A 7,181-nucleotide genomic window follows, 5' to 3' on the forward strand; every position below is an offset into this window, starting at 1 on the left:
GCCTTATGGCGAGGATAGCCGTGCTCCAAGCCTAGCTTCAGACGCAATCGTTAGGCAAGGGAAAGGATGAAACAGCGTCTGTGCCACCAATAAGTACAGATAGTAGTATAAATCCCTTCGCACGGTCCCCGCAGCCAGACAATTTTCTCATGAATTCTGGAAGGAAATGCTGTAGGAATGCTCAACCGGTGTCGCTCATTCAGCCGACAGAAACTTTCAACCGGTTTTCCCCATTAAGCAGCAAGTCGGAGTCAGAGGCCGAGCCTTCTCTGGTCTCTCCTCCACCCGTTACGGGGTCTGAGACGCCGAAGCCTCCCACCATTAGCTCTGACAAATTGAAAACCCTAGCCATTGGCGACTCCCGCAGTATTAGACTTAAAAATAATCATCCAGGGATCATACACTGTATACCAGGGGGCAGGGCTACCAACATTAAGGCTAATCTGAAGATGGTGCTGGCTAAGGCTAAAACTGGCGAGTGTAGAGAGTATAGGGATATTGTTATCCACGTCGGCACCAACGATGTTAGGATGAAACAGTCAGAGGTCACCAAGCCCAACATAGCTTCAGCGTGTACATCAGCTAGAAAGATGTGTCAGCATCAAGTAATTATCTCTTGCCCCCTCCCAGTTAGGGGGAGTGATGAGCTCTACAGCAGAGTCTCACAACTCAATCGCTTGTTGAAAACTGTTTTCTGCGCCTCCCAAAAGATAGCATTTGTAGATAATAGGCCCTCTTTCTGGGACTCACCCACAAACAGGACCAAGCCTGGCCTGCTGAGGAGTGACGGACTCCATCCTAGCTGGAGGGGTGCTCTCATCTTATCTATGAACATAGACAGGGCTCTAACTCCTCTAGCTCCACAATGAGATAGAATGCAGGCCAGGCAGCAGACTGTTAGCCAGCCTGCCAGCTTAGTGGAGTCTGCCACTAGCACAGTCAGTGTAGTCAGCTCAGCTATCCTCGTTGAGACCGTGTCTGTGCCTCAATCTAGGATGGGAAAACTAAACATGGCGGTGTTCGCTCAAGCAATCTCACTGTAATAAAGACCTCCTCCATTCCTGTCATTATTGAAAGAGATTGTGATATCTCACATCTCAAAATAGGGCTACTTAATGTTAGATCCCTCACTTCCAAGGCAGTTATAGTCAGTGAACTAATCGTTGATCATAATCTTGATGTAATTGGCCTGACTGAAAGATGGCTTAAGCCTGATGAATTAAATGTTAAATGAGGCCTCTCCTCTCCGCTTACACTATTGACCATATCCAGCGCGCATCCCCGCAAAGGCAGAGGATAATTGGAATGGAAAAGGCGCCACTCCAAACTGGAAGTCTTCCGATTAGCTTGGAAAGACAGTACCGTGCAGTATCGAAAAGCCCTCACTGCTGCTCGATCATCCTATTTTTCCAACTTAATTGAGGAGAATAAGAACAACCCCCCCCCMAAAAAATTATACAAAGCTAACTAAAAAGCAGCATTCCCCAAGAGAGGATGGCTTTCACTTCAGCAGTAATAAATTTATGAACTTCTTTGACGAAAAGATCATGATCATTAGAAAGCAAATTACGGACTCCTCTTTAAATCTGCATATTTCTCCAAAGCTCAGTTGTCCTGAGTCTGTACAACACTGCCAGGACCTAGGATCAAGGGAAACACTCAAGTTTCTTAATACTATATCTCTTGACACATTGATGAAAATAGTCTTGACCTCTAAACCTTCAAGCTGCATACTGGACCCTATTCCAACTAAACTACTGAAAGAGCTGCTTCCTGTGCTTGGCCCTCCTATGTTGAACACAATAAATGCCTCCCTATCCACCGGATGTGTACCAAACTCACTAAAAGTGGCAGTAATTAAGCCTCTCTTGAAAAAACCAAACCTTGACCGAGAAAAGATTTAAAAAACTATCGGCCTATACCGAATCTCCCATTCCTCTCAATAATGTTAAGCTGTTGCGTAGCAACTCACTGCCTTCCTGAAGACGAAGAATGTATACGAAACACTTCAGTCTGGTTTAAGACCCCATCATAGCACTGAGACTGCACTCGCGAAGGTCGTAAATTACTTTTTAAAGGCTCTGCATCTGTTCTCGTGCTCCTAGACCTTGGTGCTGCTTTTGATATCATCGACCACCAAATTCTTTTGGAGAGATTGGAAACGCAAATTGGTCAACACGGACAAGTCCTAGCCTGGTTTAGATGTTATCTGTCGGAAAGATATCAGTTTGTCTCTGTGGATGGTTTGTCCTCTAACAAATCAACTGTAAATGTCAGTGTTCCTCAAGGTTCCGTTTTAGGACCACTATTGTTTTCACTATATATTTCACCTCTTGGTGATGTCATTTGGAAACATAATGTTAACTTTCACTGCTATGCGGACGACACACAGCTGTACATTTCGGTGAAACATGGTGAAGCCCCAAAATTGCCCTCCCTGGAAGCCTGTGTTTCAGACATAAGGAAGTGGATGGAGGAAATGTTTTTCCTTTTAAACTCGGACAAAACAGAGATGCTTGTTCTAGGTCCCAGGAAACAAAGAGATCTTCTGTTGAATCTGACAATTAATCTTGATGGTTGTACAGTTGTCTCAAATAAAACTGTGGACCTCGGCGTTACTCTGGACCCTGATCTCTCTTTTGACGAACATATCAAGACTGTTTCAAGGACAGCTTTTTTCCATCTTCGTAACACTTCAAAAATCTGAAACTTTCTGTCCAAAARTTATGCAGAAAAATGTATCCATGCTTTTGTCACTTCGAAATTAGACTACTGCAATGCTCTACTTTCCGGCTACCCGGATAAAGCACTAAATAAACTTCACTTTGTGCTAAACACGTCTGCTAGAATCTTGACTAGAACCAAAAAATGTGTTCATATTCCTCCAGTGCTAGCCTCCCTACACTGGCTTCCTGTTAAGGCAAGGGCTGATTTCAAGATTATACTGCTAACCTACAAAGCATTACATGGGCTTGTTCCTACCGATCTTTCCCAATTGGTCCTGCAGTACATACCAACATGTACGCTACGGTCACAAGACGCAGGCCTCCTTATTGTCCCTAGAATTTTTAAGCAAACGTCTGGATGCAGGACTTTCTCCTATAGAGCTCAATTTTTATGGAATGGTCTGCCTATCCATGTAAGAGATGCAGACTCGGTCTTAACCTTTAAGTCTTTATTGAAGACTCATCTCTTCAGTAGGTCCTATGATTGAGTGTAGTCTGGCCCAGGGGTGTGAATGTGAATGGAAAGGCACTGGAGGGACGAACTGCCTGTGCTCTGCCTTGTCTCAGGGCAGTAAGTTGGTGGTTTGAAGATATCCCTTTAGTGGTGTGGGGGCTGTGCTTTGGCAAATCGAGTGGGGTTATATCCTGCCTGGTTGACCCTGTCCGGGGGAATCGACGGAAGGGGCCACAGTGTCTCACGACCCCTTTTGTCTCAGCCTCCAGTATGTCTGCTGCAATGGCCAAAACCTAGGAAGAAACCTAGAGAGGAACCAGGCTATGAGGGGTGACCAGTCCTCTTCCCGCTGTGCTGGGTGGAGATTATAACAGAACTATGCCAAGATGTTCAAAATGTTCATAAGTGACAAGCATGGTCAAATAATAATCATGAATAATTTTCAGTTGGCTTTTCATAGCCGATCATTAAGAGTTGAATAGCAGGTCCGGGACAGGTGGCGGTTCCATAACCGCAGGCAGAACAGTTGAAACTGGAATAGCAGCAAGGCCAGGTGGACTGGGGACAGCAAGGAGCCAAGCCACCACGCCTGGCAGTCCCGACGCACGGTCCCAGGGCTCAGGTCCTCAGAGAGAGAGAAGAGAGAGAGAAGGAGAGAATTAGAGAGAGCCAAGATTTTCAAAATGTTCATAAATGACAAGCATGGTCAAATAATAATCAGGAATAAATGTCAGTTGGCTTTTCATAGCCGATCATTAAGAATTGAAAACACAGGTCTGGGACAGGTAGGGGTTCCATAACCGCAGGCAGAACAGTTGAAACTGGAATAGCAGCAGGGCCAGGCGGACTGGGGACAGCAAGGAGCCATCATGCCCGGTAGTCCTGAGGTATGGTCCTAGGGCTCCGGTCCTCCGAGAGAGAGAAAGAAAGAGAGAAGAGAGAATTAGAGAGAGCCAAGATTTTCAAAATGTTCATAAATGACAAGCATGGTCAAATAATAATCAGGAATAAAAGTCAGTTGGCTTTTCATAGCCGATCATTAAGAGTTGAACAGGTAGGGGTTCCATAACAGCAGGCAGAACAGTTGAAACTGGAACAGCAGCAAGGCCAGGTGGACTGGGGACAGCAAGGAGTCATCATGCCCGGTTTGCCATGACGTATGGTCCTAGGGCTCAGGTTCTCCGGAGAGAGAAAGAAAGAGAGAACGAGAGAATTAGAGAGAGCATACTTAAATTCACACAGGACACTGGATAAGATAGGAGAAGTACTCCAGGTATAACCAACTGACCCTAGCCCCCGACACATAAACTACTGCAGCATAAATACTGGAGGCTGAGACAGGAGGGGTCAGGAGACACTGTGGCCCCATCCGAAGATACCCCGGACAGGGCCAAACAGGAAGGATATAACCCCACCCACTCTGCCAAAGCACAGCCCCACACCACTTGAGGGATATCTTCAACCACCAACTTACAATCATGAGACAAGGCCGAGTATAGCCCACAAAGATCTCTTCCACAACAAACCAAGGGGGGCGCCAACCCAGACAGGAAGATCACGTCAGTAACTCAACCCACTCAAGTGACGCACCCTCCTAGGGACGGCATGAAAGAACACCAGTAAGCCAGTGACTCAGCCCCTGTAATAGGGTTAGGGGCAGAGAATCCCAGTGGAGAGAGGGGAACGGCCAGGCAGAGACAGCAAGGGCGGTTCGTTGCTCCAGAGCAATCAATGCGAGCTGTGGCAAAAAGGTTCGCTGTGTCTGTCAGCGTAGTGTCCAGAGCATGGAGGCGCTACCAGGAGACAGGCCAGTACATCAGGAGACGTGGAGGAGGCCGTAGGAGGGCAACAACACCAGCAGCAGGACCCGCTACCTCCGCCTTTGTGCAAGGAGGTGCACTGCCAGAGCCTGCAAAATGACCTCCAGCAGGCCACAAATGTGCATCAACCTCTGTGTTACAGCTCAGCTCACTTCTTCTATCCAAATTAACTTCAACACCCCAGATGGGACTCGAACCCACAATCCCTGGCTTAGGAGGCCAGTGCCTATCCATTAGGCCACTGGGGCACTTGCTAAAAAACTATCTGGATAGCAGAGAGTGGTTTCGATCTATCAACCTCTGGGTTACGGGGCCATCACGCTTCCGCTGCGCCTCTGTAATCAGTATGACCTATACAAACTGAAAGAAGCAGTCCAAAAAGAATCACAGAGGGCACAGAGACAGGCCCATGAAATTATACTTTTTTTTACCCTGTTTGCACTTCATTTCTAAAAATAGAATAGGATAGCTTCGATGCATCAACCTCTGTGTTACATGCTCAGCTCACTTTTTCTATCCCAAATTGCCTTCATCCACCCCAGATGGGACTCGAACCCACAATCCCTGGCTTAGGAGGCCAGTGCCTTATCCATTAGCCCACTGGGTCACTTACTAAATACTATCTAGATAGCAGAGAGTGGTTTCGATCTATCAACCTCTGGGTTACGGGGCCATCACGCTTCCGCTGCGCCTCTGTAATCACTATGACCTATACAAACTGAAAGAAGCAGTCAAAAAAGAATCACAAGAGGCACAGAGACATGCCCATGAAATTATGCTTTTTATATTTGTGTTTGCACTTCATTGCTGAAAACAAACTGGACAGCAGAGGATGGTTTCGATCCATAAATCACTGGGTTAACTGCCCAGGATACTTCCACTTCATCACTCCGCTTTCAGGCACCCCAAAATAATACTTGAACTTACAATACATGGATTAGGAGGCCAGTGCCTCTGTAATCAGCATGACCTGTACGAACTGATAGAAGCAGTTAAAAAAAGAATAACGGAGGGCACAGAGACATGCCCATGAAATTATACTTTTTTTTACCCTGTTTGCACTTCATTTCTAAAAATAGAATAGGATAGCTTCGATGCATCAACCTCTGTGTTACATGCTCAGCTCACTTTTTCTAATCCCAAATTGCCTTGATCCACCCCAGATGGGACTCGAACCCACAATCCCTGGCTTAGGAGCAAGTGCCTTATCCATTAGGCCACTGGGGCACTTGCTAAAAACTATCTAGATAGCAGAGAGTGGTTTCGATCTATCAACCTCTGGTTTACGGGGCCATCACGCTTCCGCTGCGCCTCTGTAATCACTATGACCTATACAAACTGAAAGAAGCAGTCCAAAAAAGAATCACAGAGGGCACAGAGACATGCCCATGAAATTATGCTTTTTATATTTGTGTTGCACTTCATTGCTGAAAACAAACTGGACAGCAGAGGATGGTTTCGATCCATAAATCACTGGGTTAACTGCCCAGGATACTTCCACTTCATCACTCCGCTTTCAGGCACCCCAAAATAATACTTGAACTCACAATACATGGATTAGGAGGCCAGTTCCTCTACAATCAGTATAACCTATAAAACTGACAAAAGAAGTCAAACAAAGAATCACGGAGGGCACTGAGACATGCCCATGAAATTATACATTTTTTTACCCTATTTGCACTTCATTTTAAAAATAGAGTAGGATATCTTCGATGTGGCACTGTGTGATCATCGTGACCTATACAAGTGCTTCGATTCTATCCCAAACTGCCTTCAACCACCCCAGATGGGACTCGAACCCACAAACCCTGGCTTAGAAGGCCAGTACCTTACCCATTAAGCCACCGGGGTACCTGTTAAAAATGATCTAGATAGCAGAGAGTGGTTTCGATCTATCAACCTCTGGGATACGGGCCATCACGCTTCCGCTGCGCCTCTGTAATCAGTATGACCTATACAAACTGAAAGAAGCAGTCAAAAAAAGATCACAGAGGGCACCGAGACATGCCCATGAAATTATACTTTTTTTTACCCTGTTTGCACTTCATTTCTAAAAATAGAATAGGATAGCTTCGATGCATCAACCTCTGTGTTACATGCTCAGCTCACTTTTTCTATCCAAATTGCCTTCATCCACCCCAGATGGGACTCGAACCCACAATCCCTGGCTTAGGAGGCCAG

At 46.0% G+C, this 7,181-nt stretch overlaps 2 non-coding genes across 2 annotated transcripts; both read right to left on the reverse strand.

Moving 5' to 3' along the window:
• Positions 1 to 5,176: 5,176 nt before the first annotated feature.
• On the reverse strand, positions 5,177 to 5,248 carry trnar-ccu (transfer RNA arginine (anticodon CCU)). The gene has a single exon. It is a non-coding gene; the product is annotated as a tRNA-Arg (tRNA).
• Positions 5,249 to 6,778: 1,530 nt separating this feature from the next.
• trnar-ucu (transfer RNA arginine (anticodon UCU)) lies at positions 6,779 to 6,851 on the reverse strand. The gene has a single exon. It is a non-coding gene; the product is annotated as a tRNA-Arg (tRNA).
• Positions 6,852 to 7,181: the final 330 nt, after the last annotated feature.

This window comes from Salvelinus sp. IW2-2015, unplaced genomic scaffold, assembly GCF_002910315.2.
Source record: "Salvelinus sp. IW2-2015 unplaced genomic scaffold, ASM291031v2 Un_scaffold1060, whole genome shotgun sequence".
In the NCBI taxonomy this organism is placed as follows: domain Eukaryota; kingdom Metazoa; phylum Chordata; class Actinopteri; order Salmoniformes; family Salmonidae; genus Salvelinus; species Salvelinus sp. IW2-2015.